A 20,381-nucleotide genomic window follows, 5' to 3' on the forward strand; every position below is an offset into this window, starting at 1 on the left:
TTGACTTTCGTTCTGGGTGGGTTCAGTAGTGAGGTCTCTGTGCATTTTCATTAGCTGTAATCTTCAGTGAAGGCTATAATTGCCCCAATGACCTAAGATGCTTAGGAGTTTGTGATGGCAGTGGCATGATTCCACTGGGAGCAGAAGCTAGGCTGATTGTCATATTGCTTGCAGGCACAGAGGGCCAAAAGGCTATTTTGTGGCCCTCTGTGTAGGTTGTTGCTGTCCACAGGCTGGTTGCTGGGCCAGGCTTGGACACACACTGGCATAGCCAACCTGAAGACTGTGTGACTATCTCCATTGGGGGACAGGATTGCCACCAGACTGGATGTTGGGCTGAGTGTGTTCAGGCATAGCAGTGCCTGGTGACCTTCTTGTGGTCTGTCTTCAGGAGAAGGGTCACTCCCAGACAGCTGTCAGGCTAAGAGTGAGGGTGAGTAGGCATGATTGGGCCATGTGGCATTGTGGCAGTTTCTCTGCAGGGATGAGGCTGCCCCAGATGGCTGTTAAACCAGATGCAGGAGGATGCAGATACCGTGGGAGCCCTTTGACCTTGCCTCAGTCTGTCTAGCCACCAGACTGGCTGTTGGTATGTACATGAGTGGATGAGAATGTGTCAAGCCTGGGTGTATCTGAAGCAATCTGTGGTGAGGCTATGCCAGTCATAGGACCTGGTGTTGGGCTAAGTAGACATGTAAATGTGCAGCAGGCTGGGCTGACTAGTGGCTTCTGTACTGTGCAGGCCCACCAGTTCACTGGGGTAGTGGTATGTTGCACAGGTTTAGAGGCTGGGGTCTTGGTCATTACATCTGTCCTAGGCTCCAGGCAGCTGGGGAGGTGGTATTGCAGGCACTTGTGTGAATCTGGGCAAATTACAGAGAAACCTTAGGTATGGAGAGGGTCAGTTGCTCCTAGCCCCTAGGATAAGACTTACTCTAGTAGTGGTTTCAGTTTCAAGAAGACACTGAGCCATAGCAGCTTAGGATGTGGGAGTCGGGGTGCTGAAGGCAGACTTCTACTTTGAGGCAATGTAGCTGCATGAATTCCCAGCTACTCTCCGAACAGTATCTGGGGATTTTGAGAGCTTGAGATTTCTAATGAAGCAGAAATTGCTAGCATTCATGGCAACAACAGAAGCCACTAGGGATGTCTATTATATCTAGAGATCTTTGGTAAGAAGTCCCCTCTGACTTCAAGCCAATTTCAGCAAGAGAGACAGTGTGGCAGAGGAAGAATACCTTGCTCCCTTCTTTATGGTCCTATCCTGGGCTTTTGTGATCACTGTTCTCTGAGATTTCACTGTTCTCCTAGTTCTCTCCAGTGTACTTCTTCAGTCACTCTAATGAAAATATCCCCTCTCCCCTCTCCCCTCTCCCCTCTCCCCTTTGCACGGTCTCCCTCTGATGCCCAGCTGAGGCTGGACTGTGCTGCCACCATCTCGGCTCACTGCAACCTCCCTGCCTGATTCTCCTGCCTCAGCCTGCCTAGTGCCTGGGATTGCAGGCGTGCACTGCCACGCCTGACTGGTTTTCGTATTTTTTGGTGGAGACGGGGTTTCACTGTGTTGGCCGGGCTGGTCTCCAGCCCCTGACGGTGAGTGATCTGGCAGCCTCGGCCTCCCGAGGTGCCGGTATTGCAGACGGAGTCTCGCTCACTCAGTGCTCAATGTTTCCCAGGCTGGAGTGCAGTGGCGTGGTCTCGGCTCACTACAACCTCCTCCTCCCAGCCACCTGCCTTGACCTCCCAAAGTGCCGATTGCAGCCTCTGCCGGGCCGCCACCCCGTCTAGGAAGTGAGGAGCGTCTCTGCCTGGCCGCCCATCGTCTGGGATGTGAGGAGCCCCTCTGCCCGGCCGCCCAGTCTGGGAAGTGAGGAGAGCCTCTTCCCAGCCGTCATCCCGTCTAGGAAGTGAGGAGCATCTGCCCGGCCGCCCATCGTCTGGGATGTGAAGAGCGCCTCTGCCGGGCCACGACCCCGTCTGGGAACTGAGGAGTGTCTCTGCCCCACTGCCACCCCGTCTGGGAGGTGAGGAGCGTCTCTGACAGGCCGCCCTTTCTGGGAAGTGAGGAGCCCCTCTGCCCGGCAGCCGCCCCATCTGGGAAGTGAGCAGCGTCTCCGCCCGGCAGCTGCCCCATCCGGGAGGTGGGGGGCAGCCCCCACCCGCCTGCCACCCCATCTGGGAGGTGGGGGGCACCTCTGCCCGGCCACCCCGTCTGGGAAGTGAGGAGCCCCTCTGCCAGGCCGCCACCCCGTCTGGGAGGTGTACCCAACAGTTCATTGAGAACGGGCCATGATGATGATGGCGGTTTTGTCGAATAGAAAAGGGGGAAATGTGGGGAAGAGAAAGAGAGATCAGATTGTTACTGTGTCTGTGTAGAAAGAAGTAGACATAGGAGACTCCATTTTGTTCTGTACTAAGAAAAATTCTTCTGCTTTGGGATGCTGTTAATCTATAACCTTACCCCCAACCCCGTGCTCTCTGAAACATGTGCTGTGTCCACTAAGGGTTAAATGGATTAAGGGCGGTGCAAGATGGTCCTTTGTTGGACAGATACTTGAAGGCAGCATACTCGTTAAGAGTCATCATCACTCCCTAATCTCAGGTACCCAGGGACACAAACACTGCGGAAGGCAGTGGGGCCCCTTGCCTAGGAAAACCAGAGACCTTTGTTCACACGTTTATCTGCTGACCTTCCCTCCACTATTGTCCTATGACCCTGCCAAATCCCCCTCTCCGAGAAACACCCAAGAATGATCAATAAATACTAAAAAAATTAAAATAAAAAAAGAAAATATCATGGTTTATTTCTTGTTTTGGTCCTTTTTTATAAGGAATATGAGCATATAAGGTAAGTCTACTCAGCCACTTGGCTGATGCCACTCTGAAAATTCTAATCACAGCAAGTTATCATTTTGAATTGCTACAACGTTACTATGCTACCACAGTTTCTGCAGAGCCTTCTTGTACATTTTTACATTTCTGCCTATCAGTTACTCTCATAAACTATCTAACACTCCAAGATGTATATATTTGAAAAATATCTATGGAATTGGGCCCCCAGGTTAGACAAGAAATGAGGAATGCAATAAACAGACTAGAGTTAGCAAATAAACCAGTCCTCACCATTAATATACTACTGTGTTTCTTTCCAAGTTTGAATAGTTTTCTTTTTCTGTATTACTGTGATTGAGATATTGAAAGCTGAGCTTCATCTGGATTTCACATCATCTGACATTAGGTTTACAGAAAATTTTACTTATACTAAACTCCCATATATATTTAATGCATATGGCAATGTGAAAGACCTCCAGACTGAAAATCCTCCTTAAAAAGGAAAGCATTTGAATGTTCTCCAACAAAAAGATGCCTTTATACAATATTACTATTTAAGTTTCTATAGAATTTTTTCTTTTTTACAGCTTATTAGTGTTCAATTGTATGTGCATAGATATGTATATGCCTCTTTTTTTGTCCATTTATCCTTTGAGGGACACTTATGTTGATTATATATCTTATCTACTGCAATAAACATGAGACTTGAACCCTCTCCTCAGCATAATGATTAGACATAAAAAATAAAAAATACAGATTAGACATAAAAAATAAAAAATTATGGAAATTCTGTCATTTGTGACAACATGGATGAACCTGGAAAACTTTTGTTAAATGAAATAAGCCGGGAACAAAAAGAAAAATGCTGCATGATCCCACTTATGTGAAGAATCTTAAAAAGTTGACTTTATACAAACAGAGGTTATAACTTTGTTTACTAGAGGCTGCAATAGGTAGGGAGGAGTGGGGATTGAGTAGATTTTGGTCAATTGATACATATTTACAGTTAGATAGGAGTAATAGGTTGGCAAGATCTACTGTGCAGAATGGTGATTGTAGTTAATGACAATATATTGCATACTGAAAAATGCTAAGAGAGTGATGTTAATTTTCCTAACCACAAATTTTTTTGTCTTTTTTTTTTATTATACTTTCAGATTCTAGGGTACACGTGCACAACGTGTAGGTTTGTTACATATATATACATGTGCCATGCTGGTGTGCTGCACCCATTAACTCGTCATTTACATTAGGTATATCTCCTAATGCTATCCTCCCCCCTCCACCCACCCCACAACAGGCCCTGGTGTGTGATGTTCCCCACCCTGTGTCCAAGTGTTCTCATTGTTCAATTCCAACCTATGAGTGAGAACATGTGGTGTTTGGTTTTCTGCCCTTGTGTTAGTTTGCTCAGAATGATGGTTTCTAGCTTCATCCATGTCCCTACAAAGGACATGAACTCATCCTTTTTTATGGCTGCATAGCATTCCACGGTGTATATGTGCCACGTTTTCTTAATCCAGTCTATCACTGATGGACATTTGGGTTGGTTCCAAGTCTTTGTTATTGTGAATAGTGCCTCAATAAACATACATGTGTATGTGTCTTTACAGCAGCGTGATTTATAATCCTTTGGGTATATACCCAGTAATGGGATGGCTGGGTCAAATGGTATTTCTAGTTCTAGATCCTTGAGGAATGGGCAAAAACTGGAAGTATTCCCTCTGAAAATTGGCACAAGACAGTGATGCTGTCTCTCACCACTCCTATTCAACATAGTATTGGAAGTTCTGGCCAGGGCAATCAGGCAGCAGAAAGAAATAATGGGTATTCAATTAGGAAAAGAGGAAGTCAAATTGTCTCTGTTTGCAGATGACATTATAGTAGATTTAGAAAACCCCATTGTCTCAGCCCAAAACCTCCTTAAGCTGATAAGCAACTTCAGCAAATCTCAGAATACAAAATGAATGTGCAAAAATCACAAGCATTCCTATACACCAACAACAGACAAACAGAGCCAAATCATGAGTGAACTCCCATTCACAACTGCTTCAAAGAGAATAAAATACCTAGTAACCTAACCACAAAAATTTTAACTGTGTGGGTACACTTTTCAGTTAGCTATATTTAACAATTCCACAATATATTTATACTTCAAAACATCATATTGCACACAATAAATACAATTTTAGATGTGGTTTTAAAATAAATACATTTGAAAAACATTTTCTCTAGACTTTTTATTTCTATTTAAACAAATCTGTGTAATTTTTGGTTACTTAATTGTGTATTTATTTGGTCACATGATTTTTGTTTGTTTGTTTAATTCTAGGAAGAAGAATGCCAGCTGAGATCACAAGAACATTTGAAGGAATTTAAAACAAAAATACCTAAAACTGGGCATTATGTGATTGTGTTGTATGGAAGATAAACTCTACTAAGTGTGTTAGACAAGTCCCCATAAATTACACAAGGTAAGGAGGAACACACACACACACATTGGTGAAGTTATACGTGAGTTCATAAATTACCTGTACAGCAGCAGTCAGGCTCAGTACCCTAAGGTATGAACCTCTGCTGTTGGTCCAAATTACTTCCCAAATGAGATGACTCAAGAGTAGACAATATGATTTGTCAAAATTCTACAGTAATGAAATGATGGGCCCAAAAGGATACATGTTAATTATAAATATGATTAAGAAAATACATAAAATTGAATGTTATTAACCCTATTTTTGAAGACTTTAAAGCCATATTATTTTAAAACTTCCCTATTCTATACGTTCCAAACAAGTAAAATTGGGAGAAAAGTAGTGATTTCAATTATACTTTTTTTTTTATCCAGCAACTCTGTAATTAATGTGATTCAACTGTTAGACTGTTTCATTGCTTAGAACATAAACTAAAAATTGTTTTATTCATTATCCTTGAGTTAAAAACATAACTGCTGAGACTTTTAAAAAAGTTTCTTTGGTTATCTTAACATATTTTGTAAAACAAACAACAACAACAACAACAAAACACTTGTAATCATAGGGAAAAGTAACCCACTTTAATTATTAAAATTGTTTTCTATGCACAGGTGGTGTTTCTTTATTTAATATTTCCCATTTGGATTTGTAAGAGCCATAGCAATATCCTTGAATTAAATACACGGCTGCACTTAATACTTTCTACCTATTTTTTCCTCATTATTTCTTTTATATACTTATGCAAGTATATTTAATATAATGGAAGGAACTAATGATATATAATAATTCTTAACTTATAAAATATTTATAGCTCTTAAACAAATTTGTATTTATAATTACTTTAGCAAAAAATATTTTAGTAGTAAAAGTTTTAAGACTCTTGATACTCAAGGAAAAATATGTATTTAGGAGATAAATAAGGGTGAAAAATCCAAATGGACATAATTTTTAAAATTTTTCCTCAGGGCTAGCATATGCAATTTGTTGAGAAGCTAAAAACAGAGTTTGCTATAAAAATAATCTAATATCACGTTACTTCACAGAGAACCTTTATTAATAAATATCAAATATGCCCCCAAAATGCATTAGTAAACCATTCTAGTTTTCTTTTAGAAAAGAATATGTTTCCAATGATAAATTTATATTTTAAATATAACAGTAAAATTTGATCCGAGTGAAATCAACCTAGATATTTATAATCATATAATCTATATGTAAGTGATTTGTTTTATTGTAATAGTGAATTACTAATGTTTCTGACACAGTTTGAGATTTGCAAATTTTCCTAAAAATCCTTTTAATATTTGCATCAAAATTATAACCTTTCCACATGTCAATGCTGCTTATAATATGTGAAGTAACTTGTCTGACTCTGTGTTGTTATAAAGGAATACCTGGGCAATTAATCAATTTATAAAGGAAAGAGATTTATTTGACTCATAGTTCTTTGTTTGTTTGTTTGTTTTTGTTGTTGTTGTTGTTGTTTTGACAGAGCCTCACTCTGCCACTCAGGCTGGAGTGCAGTGGCACGATCTCAGCTCACTGCAACCTCAACCTCTCGGGTTCAAGTAATTCCTGAGTCTACTTCCTGAGTAGCTGTGATTACAGGTGTGTGCCACCACATCCAGCTGGTTTTAGTAAAGAGAGGGTTTCACCATGTTGGGCAGGCTGGTCTCAAACTCCTGATCTCAAGTGATCTGCCCAAAGTGCTGGTTACAGGTGTAAGCCACTGCACCTGTCCTGGTTTACAGTTTTCCATGCCCTACAAGAAGCATAACTCCAGTGAGGGCCTCAGGACGCTTCCACTCATCACAAAAGGCAAAGGGGAGTTAATGTGTGCAGAGATCACATGACAAGAGGGGTGGCAAGAGAGAGGGTAGGGAGATGCCAAGCTCTTTTTAAAAATCATTTCTCACAGAACCTAATAGTAGAGCAAGAACTCACTCATTACTTCAAGGATATCACCAAGATATTCATGCAAGATCTGGCCTCATGATCCAAACACCTCCCATTAAGCATTGCCTCCAACATTGCAGATTTGGAGGGTATCAATATCAAAGCTATGTCATACTATGAGCTGGTTAGGAATGAAAAACATTGTGCTCTAAAATCAAAAATTTTTGAAAGGGTATATGTATAGCCTATACTAATAAAAAGTAATTATAATACTTATAGTTTATGAAGTTTTACTCTTAAAAACCTTATACACATATATTGCATTTAATATTTACATGGGATAATATGCATAATATATTTTCCCAAGGCATTTAATAAAGTTTGAACAGGTTAAAAGAAAGATCTGATTATATAGAGACCAACTATGTATTACTTGTATTAACTAGCATTAGTACTGTAATTTCAATGTAATTGCACCCTGTAATTATCCAATGCCTTGCCTTCATTTGTTCCATTTCTTTCTTTACTTCAGAGTCTTCAATCTCTTCCTCTCATTTGTGAAGAAACACCAGAAGTGATCATTCTTCTCCGGAAGTCCAAGCAGCCCAGAAATTTTAAAAAAGATATTCTTGACAAAAGAATTGCAAAAACAAAATGCAACTTTTTGAAGCTCTCTACAAAATTAGTAACAACAACAAAATAATAAGTATATTTTTCCAGGAATATAATAGAACTGAAAGTGTCAATAAAAATTTTTTGTTCAGGCTCAGTGGCTCATGCCTGTAATCCCAGCACTTTGGGAGGCCAAGGCAGGCAGATCACCTGAGGCCAGGAGTTCCAAATCAGCCTGGCTAACATGGTGAAACCCCATCTCTACTAAAAATATAAAATTGCTGGGTGTGGTGGTGCACACCTGTAATCCCAGCTACTTGGGAGGCTGAGGCAGGAGAATCACTTAAACCAGGGAGGCAGAGGTTGCAGTGGGCTGGAATCACACCATTGTGCTCCAGCCTGGGTGACAGAGTGAGACTCTGTCTCAAAATAAAAGAAAAAAGAAAAAAAAAATTGACAAAATTGTGCTGAAAGAAATACTTTTTGGTTTGTTTGATTGAAAGGGAAAAATGTTGTTTTTACTTGTATCACTGATGTAGTTCAGATTTATAAAGGGTTTTGGTGCCTCATCTTATAGAGAATGTAGATTATATATGACTTCTTTGTGGGTATCTACTATCTTAAAGTTATCCTCACCATAGGATGATGTAATTCAACAAACCTGAATGACATTTTCCTTTTCTAAATAAAATACTATATGTAATTATATTTTTACTTTAATTATTAATAGATGCTACATATGAAGTTATTTTGGCTCTCTGCTCCTCTCATTCGACAGACAGCCACATCTCATGCAGCACCAGCTGCATCCATGAAACACCATAATGAAAGTGAAGGCTGAAGTAAACAAATTTGGCCATATCGAGGACCTGTCACCAGGTCTCCTTTTAACTCTGGCGAAAGAGATATTGTCACCATCAATGACCCTTTCATTGACCTCAACTGCATGGTCTAAGTGTTCTTGTTTGATTCCACCCATGGCAGGTTTCATGTCACTGTCAAGGCTGAGAAAAGGAAGCTTGTCATCAAAGGGAATCCCATTACCATCTTTCAAGAGCAAGATCACACCAAAATAAAATGAGCTGATGTTTATGCTAATTATGTTGTGGAGTCCGGTGATATCTTCACTATCATGGAGACGGCTATGATTCATTTAATGGGGGAGCCAAACGGGTCATTATCTCTGACCCCTCTGGTGACATCCTTATGTTCATGATGGGCATGTACCATGAGAAGTATGAAAACAGCCTCAAGATGGTCAGCAATGCGTTTTGGGCCACCAACTTCTTAGGTCCCCTGGCCAAGGTCATCCATGGCAACTTCAGCATCATGGAGGGACTCATGACCTCAGTATATGCCATCACTGCCACATAGAAGGCTGTGGATGCCCCCTTTGGGAAACTGTGGCATGATGGCCACAGGGCTCTCCAAAACATCATCCCTGCATCTACTTGTGCTTCCAAGGCTGTGGTCAAGTTCAAACCTCACTGGTATAGCCTCCTGTGTTCCCACTACCAACATCTCACTCATGGACCTAACCTGCCATTTGGAGAAACCTGCCAAATATGATAACATCAAGAAGGTGGTGAAGCAGGCACTGGAAGCCCCCTCAAGAGCATCCTGGGCTACACTGAGCACCAGGCTGTCTTGTCTGACTTTAACAGTGACACTCACTCTTCCACCATCGATGCTGGGGCTGGCATTGATAGATTTGGCTACAGCAACAGAGTGGTGGACCTTGTGGTCTACATGACCTCCAAGGAGTAGACCTCCATACCATCAGCCTCAATGAGACTAAAAGAGGAAGAGAGAGGCCCTTAGCTGCTGAGGAGTCCCTGCTCCACTCAGCCCACACCATACTGAGAATTTCCTCTCCTCACTGTTTTCATGCAGACTCCCTGAAGAGGGAGGAGCTTTGGTAGCCCTGCCTTGTTCTGACCATCAATAAATTCCCCTATACTCATTAAAAAAAAGAAGAAGAATGGAAAAAAAGAAATTATTTTTTGTTCTATTCAGACTAGATGTGATTAAACAACTCACAGATTGTCACTGTAACTGGCCTTTAAGGCTCGTAGGAGTGAAGATGGGTTTTACATCAAGTTTTTTTTTAATTTTTATATTGAGCTGAAAAAAGTGTAGGTAGTTTGTCGAGTCTATTTTTTTGGAAAAAGGAAGACCTAAGAGACATTTTATAATTGATTATTTCATGAATCTCATGCTTTGCCTGAATGTATTTCTCATGTTTTTCAATATATCATCCTGTTTTTTTGTGCTATTCTTTTCTTTCGGATATACTCTATGTCAAATATGACATATCTGAAAGAAATGCATCACTTGAGTAACTATATCGAATGACTCACTATTTTCACAATGAGAAGCACTAATGAGAAGTCTAAAAACAGAAGAATGAGATCTAGCTATTTACTTCTTTATTTTGTTCCTGGTTTACTACCATTCTAAAAGTGGCAATAATATATGGTACAGCTCTTGTCAGTTATTACCTCTTCCACAGATCGAACTGTCTTTGTAGTTATAGGAGATTTTCCCTATTTTCCACATTACTTCTTTGCTGGACTAGAGATAGTTATTTCAATATCCCTGGAAAAATTGTTTCAAGTTCCATCAACATTACAGATAGAAATAACTGTTGCTAGCACAATCAAATAAGTAAAACAGTGACTATATAGATACTTGTATGTAAGTATACACCAAGGAATTTTTTTTAATTTAATTTATAAATTTTAAGAGAAAAACATTGAAAAATATTATTTCAAATCTGGAAAAGAAAACAATATAATTGCATTATTCCAAGTGAAGACAGGAAAGCCAGTATATTTTGATAAGAATGACTTACTAGTGGTTGGTTTGATTGTTTACATGTTTATTTTAATTGGTAAATAACTGTACCATTAAGATTAATATATAATGTTTAGTATTAGCCCAATTAGAACTACTAAATTTGTTCTTCCTTCAGAGTACATTGATCCCATAGCATATTGATGTCATCAAAGACCATAGTTCTTCCAAACTCACCTGGACAATGGCAAAACGTATAACGTCAACTATGTTCAAAATTTAATATAAACAACAACTTGGACTCATCTTCAATTGCTTTTACTTCAATTTATTATCAATACAGCTAATGATGAATGTAAACAATACAGAGTATGAAGGTAAAAGCAAACAGGTCAATGTAATGTCCTTAAGATTAGTTCCTCCTGGGAATGCATTGATGTTTGTTGTTCTAAGCAGGCAAAATGCTCTGAGAGCATTATTCAGGCGGGTCCTTCACTCTGTTTTGCCTGCTTAGAACAACAAACATCAAATTAAGTAGTTCTAATCTAATCCTCCCTTTTTGAGATCAAACATCACATATAATTTCCATGTTAGTATAAGGTAACTTTAAAAAACTTTATAGGAGTATATTCATGTACCTTACACTTCACACATTAAAATTATACAATTCAAATTTTTAGTACATTTATGCAATTGTGAAAACATTATCACCATCAAATTAAGAACGTTTTTCAACCCAGAATAAATTCTGTAGTCATCAGTAGTCATTCCCCATTTCTCACCAAACCATCAGCCCTAGGGCATCACTAATATACTCTCTGTTTCAATAAATTTGCTTACTGTGGACATTTCAAACAAATAAAATCATAGAATATGCATTATTTTGTGAAGGGTTTCCTTCACTTGGAAAAATTGTTTCAAGTTTCAACTACAATACAGCATTTATAAGCACATATATTTCTTCATTAATTTTATTGCAAACAATATTCATATATACATCACATTTCTTTCATCAGTTGATGTGAATTTTTGAGCTTGCCATTTTTTGGTTATTGTGAATGATGGTGCTATTAACACCTATGTACATGTCTTTGTGTAGACATATGTTTTCATTTCTCTTGGGTAAATATCTAGGAATGGAATTACCGGATCATAGAGTAAATATATGTTTTACATGTTGAGATACTGCCAAACTGTTCTGCACAGTAGATGCACAATTTTTCATTCCTGCTAACAATGTTAAAGCCTAAAATTTTTCTGCATACTCACAAATACGTGTTTTCAGCTGTAATTTTAAAATTATAGCCATCCTAGTAGGTGTAAACTGTTATCTCTCTGTGGTTTTGATTTTCATTTCCCTGATGGGTAAAAATATTGAATAACTTTTCTTTATGTTTCTTTCTTTCTTTTTTTTTTCTTTTTTAGTTAAAAACAGGCTCTCACTCTGTCATCAGGTTGGAGTGCAGTGTCACAATCATAGCTTACCTCAAACTCATGAGCTCAAGTGATCCTCACAGCTCAGCCTCTCAGGTAGCTAGGACTACAGGCACACAACACCATGACTAGATACATTTTGTTGTTTGTTGTTGTTGTTGTTGTTTCTTCTTGTAGAAATAGGTCCTCACTATGTTGTCCAGATATGTCTCATTATTCCTGTAGTAATTTTCCAGTTTCAAATACAGGATTATTAACTATAGTCATCATGCTGTATATTAGAACTCTATACTTCATCCTACACTACTGCTACTTTTTTTATTCTTGAACGTTTCATTGATACAAAAGATTTGTACATATTTATTGGGATTATATAACTTTTTTTACATGCGTAGAATGTGTAATGATCAAGTCAGGGTAATTAGGAAACCCAACACATCGAGCATTTATCATTTTTCTTGTTAGGAACATTTCAAGACTGTTTGCTATTTATTTTGAAATACACAAACTATATTCAATCTGCTCTGCTATTGAACATCATAATTTATTCTTTCGATCTGAATTTATGTTTCTACCCATATACCAATCTCTCTTCACCCACCTCTCCCCACCACCACCACCACCATACACACAGCCATCCCGGATTTGGTAACTATCTCCATGAGTTGGCACTCTCTAACTGGCAATGAGATTAAATTTTTAGCTCCCACATACTAGTAAGTATATGCAGCATTTGCCTTTCTGTGCCTGGCTTATTTCACTTGACATAATGTCCTCTAGTTCCATCCATGTTGCTGCAAATGATCCAACATTATTCTTTTTTGGGGGGTTAAATAGCCTTCCATGTGTGTTTGAGTGTGTATATATATACACGTGTGTATATAATATATAATACATAACATATTATATATAATACATAATATACATACATATTATATTTTATATAATATACACATGTGTATATATACACACACAAACACATACAAATATATATATAACCTACATATATGAGGTTTTATATATATTTATATATAGGGTTTTATATATAGGTTTTATATCTATATATGCTTTATATATAGTTTATGTATATAACCTCACATATATAAAACACCTCATATATATATTTACATGTATACAACCTATATATATGTAAAGCCTCATATATAGATTAAATATGTGTGTGTTTCTGTGTGTACACATATTATATAAAAATTATATATAAAACCTCATATATATATACACACATGCACACATATATAGATATGAGGTTTACTTTATCCATTTGTTCACTGATGGATGCTTAGATTGATTCCCTATCTTTGCTACTATGAATATTGCTGCTATAAATATGTGATATGATAGCTTTTTTTGGTTTTGACTTGCCTTTCCCTCATGATTAGTGATATCGAACACATTTTTATACACTGGCCATTTGTATATCTTCTTTGAAAAACTGTAAATTTAGGTTGTTTTCTAATTTTAAAATCAGTTTTTTTGTGCATGTGTGTTATTGAGTTGTGGGAGTTCCTAATGTATTTTTAGATATTAACTCCTTGCAAGATACATGGTTTGCAAATATTTTCTTCCAACACACATCCTGACTTTTTCATTTTGCTGTTTCTTTTGCTGTGCATAAGTTTTTTGATTTAATATTCTCACTTGTTTTTTGGTTTGATATTATATTTAGTTTTATTTTTCCTTTGATTGTCTGATTGTTTTGTGTCATATTGAAGCAATCATTGCCAATGCCATTGTCAAGTGTCAGACAACCAAAGGAAAAATATACTTTTTGTTCAAATAAGATATACAAAATGAATAAAAACATTAAGTGTAAGGCCTCACCATATATTTCATTGTAGAGTATTGATGTCAGGCTTTACATTTAGAGTTTTTATTCATTTTGAGTTGATTTTTTTATATGGTATAAGATAAGGATCCAGATTTTTTGTTTTGCATGTAGATATCCAGTTCTCTTAGCAAAATTTAATGGAGAGACTATCCTCTTCCCATTGTGTATTCTTGGTGCTCTTGTACAAAAATTGGTTGATTGTATAGGCTTGGGTTTATTACTGAACTCTCTCTTGTGTTCCATTAGATTATATGTCTGTTTTTATGCCAGTAACATAAATTTTTTTTAATCACAATTAGGTGTCATGGTTTGGCTTTGTTTCCCCATCCAAATCTCATTTTGAACTATAATCCCATAAACACCATGTGTGGTATGAGGGACCTGGTGGAAGGCAATTGAATCATGGGGCTGTTTCCCCCATGGTATTCTCCTAAGTTTTCACGAGGTCTGATGGTTTTATAAGGAGCTTCCCCCTTCACTCAGCTCTCATTCTTCTCCTTCCTGTCACCATGTAAAGACGGATGTGTTTGCTTCCCCTTCCACCATGATTGTAAGTTTCCTGAGGCCTCTGAAGCCCTGCAGATACTGTGACTTGATTAAGACTCTTTCCTTTGTAAATTACCTAGTCTTGGGTATTTCTTCTTAGCAGCATGAGAACAAACTAATAAAATAGATTTATAAAATAATTTGAAATTAAGAAGTGAGATGCCTCCAACTTTGTTTTTCTTTCTCAAGATCGCTGTGGCTTTTCAAGGCCTTCTGGTGTTCCACATGAAATTGAGATTTTTAAAAATATTCTGTAAAAATTGTTACTGGGATTTTCATAGGGATTACATTTGCTCAATATACTGCTTTGCATAGTATGAACATTTTAACAATATTAATTCTTCCAATATGAAGACTTGGTAGATTTCCATTTATTTTTGTCCTTTTAGCTTTTCTTTCATTAATGTTTTATAGTTTTAAATGTACATGTTTTTCCTCACTTTCTTCATTAAATTAATACATCAGAATTATTTTTGATGCAATCTTAAATGGGATTGCTGTCTTGATTTCCTTTTTGAATAGATAGTTGTTTATATAAACACAACAGTTTTTGTATGTTGATTTTGTATACTTCAATTTTACTAAATCTGTATGCATGTGGCATCTTTATCTGGCTTTGGTATCAGGGCAATTCTGGCCTCAAAATTCATTTGGAAGTATTCTCTCTACTTCAATTTTCTGAATAATTTAAGAGAAATTGCTATTGTTTGAATGCTTGCTAGAATTCACCCATGAAGCCATCTCATCTTGTGCTTTTCTTTCTTGGGAGATTTTTGAAAAATGATTATTATAACTACTTTAATCTCTTTGTTTTATATTGCTTTAGTCACATTTTCTGTTTCTTGATTCAGGTTGTATGTTTTAAGAAATTTAGCAATCTCTCTAGGTTGTCAAATTTGTTGGCATAAAAGTGTTCGGCACTGTTCCTTATACTTCTTATATCTGAGGCATCCATTGTAATGCCTGATTTTATTTTGAGTATATTTTATTGGTCTAGATAAAGCTTTATCGATTGAATTTATTTTTTTCAAAAAAACAACTCTTAGTTTCATTGACTTTTTTCTTTTCTATTTTTATTGAATTTATTTTGTACTATTTTTAAAAATTATTTTCTTACTTATGCTATATTTGGTTTTGTTTCTTATTTTTCTATCCCTTGAGGTGTAAAGTTAGGTTGTTTATTTGAGATCTTTCTTCTTTTAATGTAGTTGCTTATATCTATAAAATTCCCTCTTGGTACTAATTTTGCTTCATCCCATCAGTTTCGGTAAGCTGTATTTTTAATTTTATTTAATGTTTAAAATTCTTCTTTGTTCTGTGGGTCCCAGGGGATGTATGAATGCCCCTTGCCATTGGTTCCCAGAGTTAGTGGATTTAGAAGCTAGTCCCTCAGTTGGCAACCATAAAACGTGGTGTGTGAGATGTGTGAACAATGCCCTTCACTACTGAGTGCAAGGCTGGGAGTTAGAAATCCACCTCCCCCTCAATTGTGAGGCATTGTGCCGGGGGTGGTGTTTGTGGCACAAGAATGGTTCAGCTTTTTGTTATACTACTGTTTCCTGGCATCCATAAATTTAGATGACATATCAGCTGTTAATCTTGTTACAGGTCCCTGTATAAGGTAAATTATGTGCTAGAAGATAAATTGCCCCAAAGTCTGATACAACTAAATTTTGAATGTTTTCAGGTATAGTCTTTATGGTCATTTTATGAGTCTTCATATATTCCAAGTGGCTTCTTCTCAGCTTTTTCTTTGCTTTTTTTTTTTTTCCTGGTTGTCTCTTAAAAATATAGCTCATTGACATTTAGCTTGTTGCTCTCATGAAGCCACCAGCCTCCTATTAATTGCTTACAAAATTTACATTGTTTTCAACAGTGTCCTTATGCCTTAAATTTCATGGGATCTCTTCTAAATAAAACTTATTCTCTTGGAATGTGCTTCACAACTTTCTCTTTTTACTACCTTCCTTTTTAACTTGTGTAAAACTTTTGCACCACTGCTGTGTATCTGGGGCATGGTGGAATCCAATGGCATAATTGTCTCAGATACATCTCTGCTTTATAATGATGGTACTGGGGAAGAATAGTAGCTTTTGGTTCTCTCAGCTTGTCTCACTTGACATAAAACTCTACCGTATGAATGATGTTAAATGAGGATGGTTGGGCCTCAGTGCTCTTGGTTGGCTGTGCCTAGAGTAGAGCTTCCTGTTTAGAAGTGGAGCATCAGTGGGCAAAAGGTGCTCCAAATCTCTCACCCTCTCTTGGCTTAAAAAGAGCTTCTACAATACAGAGCTAAGGAGAATAAAAAATGCTGTTGTCCTGCCACTCCTGGAGAGATACTGTAGCCCTAGACTGGTAAATGGATGGCAAGAGAGTCCTGTGATCTTGCCTACACACTCTTGAGCAGGGAGTCCATCAACATAAGCTATGTGGCTATATTTAAAGAGCAGTGTGTTACAATGGCCACAGCCACTTGATGGTCTTGTCAAGGTTTAGTGCATTTTCTTCAATAAGTATTTATGTATTTGCTGTTTTTCATTAGGGCATTCAAATGTATTAAATATTTGTTTTTTAAATAAGTTTCATCTGTTATGGTTGCTTCTCTTGGGAAAGGTATACCATTCCAGACTTTATTTAAAGCACTTTATATTTTTCAAAAAACAAAACACTACCATAAAAATAAAATTCTCATTGTTATATTTGAGTAATAATGTGAAAAATATATATTGCAGAATGAGTAACTCTTCTCTACCTCACATCATGGTATTTTGTGGATATTAAATAATGAAATACATGTAGTTATCTAGCACAGGACTGGCATATAACTGGTTCTTCATAAATTATTCCTCTTTCTGAATCAAATTGGGAAACATTTTGTGATTATAATAAATTTTAACTTCAAAATAGGTTTAACAATGATTTTTTTTCAGTTTTCTGCCCTGTCAAAAAAGAACAAATGGGTGTATAAAAATATTACCCAAAAAATTACAATATCTCATACTTAATATACAGGAAAAATCATGTTCAGTTATACGTTTTATATCAATAATTATTTTAATGCTAATGTTCACATATGTATGTTCTTGTATTTGTTATTTATTCCTTGAGAAAAGCATCTATCTAGTAATTTTAATTTTTATTGATCCTTCAAGGAACTACGTAGGTAAAAGCAATAAAAGCCTTTAATATCATGGGTTCCAGTATCCTCTTACATTCACCTTATACTTGATGTATTTGAGTCCTATCTTGTTCCTGACCTCTAAAGTTGCCTGTAATTTTTCTCTGTCATTTGGTTTTGTGCAGTGACTTAGGTGAGTCTGCTTTACAATAGGAAATTATTAACTATATAACTGACATTCACTTCTTCGTCTTTTCTCAATTTTTCCTATTTAGGAGATCCCATTTTAATCCTGGTTTCCCTTAAGCTACCATGAGAGGAGGTTAAAAAATTAGACTTATATCTGCACAACTCTAAAACTTAAATACAACTTTCCATGCACTGCAAACTGTTATAAACCAAAATAAAATTTTAAATGATATTTCTTATATTATTTTCATATATATATTTGCAGTACAGTTCTCAAATTGCCCTGGGTGACCAAGCTTTCCTCCCAACTTCCTGCTTATAGTACTTAGAATAACTGTAGGATGCTCAGGAAATGCAAAATTCTGAAATAAGGAGGAACTATTTGAAAGAGCCGAGGTTTTGATCCCGTCCCTCCTAAAATAGAATGTCCTACAATGCTCTTCCAGAAAGTGACCCTTCCTTTAGGTCATAAAACCCACGGCAGACTGCTTTTGTGTCACTCAGCTGCAAAACATTTGGGATACACAAAGATGAGGTTCTATCCATCCTGGGCAGCTTTTCTGAGCCTTCGGGGACTATCTTGAGATAAAGTCTATGCTTCTGTTATCCCTGCCTGCCTGCTTATCTTTAAGTAATAGACCTGTTTTATATGACTTACTGTTTGTTAGTATTCTATCTTACTGGATTAAGGCAACTAGTAAAAGTGCTGCCCAAGATACAAGTGGGCTAATGTGTTTGAATTCCTATTCTTGGTGATTGGCACAGTGATAACCTTTTCTATCCTCCATAAAAAGGGGTTCCTCCTTGGATCTGGTAATCAGTGACTCTGCTTTGCAGTATTATTTAAAATAGTTTAAATTTGACACCAACTTTAAGAAATTAACTGGAGTATTATTTTCTCTTTTTAAGTGCTATAAGAGTTATAGTGAAAACCCCTATCAGATCTAGGGTGAATGGCTTAGAGATCAAGAAGAAAGTAGGATATAAGATAGATCTTGAAGTGAACAAGTCCAATAGCAGAAGAGTATCCCAAGAGTAGAAGTCAATGTGTTTATGTATACTTGAAAATATTACTATTTCCTTCATTAGAAAGCTCTAGTGCAGTGGTCCCCACTATTTTTGGTACCAGGGACTAGTTTCATGGAAGAAAAATCTTTCACATATGGGGGAGTGACGGGGTGGTTTCAGGATGAAGCTGCTCCACCTTAGATCATCAGGCATTAGATTCTTATAAGGAATGTGCAACCTAGATCCCTTGCATGCACAGTTCACAATAGGTTTCACCCTCCCATAAGAATCTAATGCCAAGATTGCACCACTGCACTCCAGCCTGGGCAACAGATCGAGACTCTGTCTCAAAAAAAAAAAAAAGATTCTAATTCCATTGCTGATCTGACATGAGGTGGAGCTCAGGTGGTAATGCTCCCTTGCCCACTCCTCACCTCTTGCTGTGTGGCCTGGTTCCCAACAGGCCACAGGCTGGTTCACATCCATGGCCTGTAGGTTGGGCACCCTGCTCTGGTGCATGTCATAAAACATGCTGCAGATATTTAGTGACCAAAGATTTATTAATGGATGCTTTGCAAGATAACTTTTGAAATACAAATTAAATTCAGATTGTGGAAAATTCGGGTTTGGGAACTTTAAAGTGTCTCCATTTAGGAAATAAAGAACTACACACGTTTTACTATTGCTATTGTTTCATTCTGTTTTCAGAAATAGAGGAAAGTCATGCATCAGGGAGATTGTGGATATGATGTATCACAGATAAAAGATACTTGAGATAGATCTACAAGTTAGGGTAAGTTTCTATTATCTAAGAATGAGTTAATAAGGAGCTAAACGGGGAGATAAGCTATAGAAATGGAAAGACGGACAGATCCAGATAAGATAAAATTACAAATCTAGGAATAACAGACATTTGGAAGGAAACATGAAGTATCAAGCATGGTGAAGGTTTTACAAAATTCAGTTGAAAAATCAAAAAAAGTGGTTGATCATGGGGATTTTAAGACTATGCAATCATGCACAACTGTTTATGGCCTGAGGGTAATAGTCTGCATTACAAGAAGATCTGAAACCTAAAGTAATAAGCAAAGAATGTGGTACATTATATCCAGAGATAATAAAGCTGCATAGCCTCAAGTGTCTGCTGTGAAATTCTTTTATAAAACATTAATTACATCAATGTGTCACATTTAACAGTTCTTGGGAAGAATTCTTATGTTCTGCTCAGAAAACTGAATTGATTTTTTTCTACTCATGAACAGTGCAAATTTAGTTAAAATATTGCTTCTCAAGGATTTTACTTTCATGTGTAAGGGAGTCTTTAATGTTGGCTATCAATTTAGATAACAATTATAGCCAATGGACAATCTGTTCTTAAGATATATGAAACCAATTAGAAATTCTCTGTAGGTGAAATATTTAGTTATGAAGGATACAATTAATTTAATTTATCCTAATAGCTATTGTCTCTGAAATTTTGTAGAAGGAAAAAAAAGATACACATTTCCCTATCAAAATACATGATTTATCAAAATTACTCAGAGTGAAAAAAATATTCTCCATATTCTGGAAGTTTACATTTGGCAAAATGTAATAGTGCTTCTAGTTTAGCTTACTTGAAATTTATTAT

General features: G+C 36.9%; 1 pseudogene; it reads left to right on the plus strand.

Moving 5' to 3' along the window:
* The first annotated feature begins 454 nt into the window (after window positions 1-454).
* LOC100615184 (glyceraldehyde-3-phosphate dehydrogenase-like) lies at window positions 455-9,578 on the plus strand (annotated as a pseudogene).
* The last annotated feature ends 10,803 nt before the right edge of the window (window positions 9,579-20,381 follow it).

The sequence above is a fragment of the Pan troglodytes genome, chromosome 1 (genome assembly GCF_028858775.2).
Source record: "Pan troglodytes isolate AG18354 chromosome 1, NHGRI_mPanTro3-v2.0_pri, whole genome shotgun sequence".
Lineage (NCBI taxonomy): Eukaryota > Metazoa > Chordata > Mammalia > Primates > Hominidae > Pan > Pan troglodytes.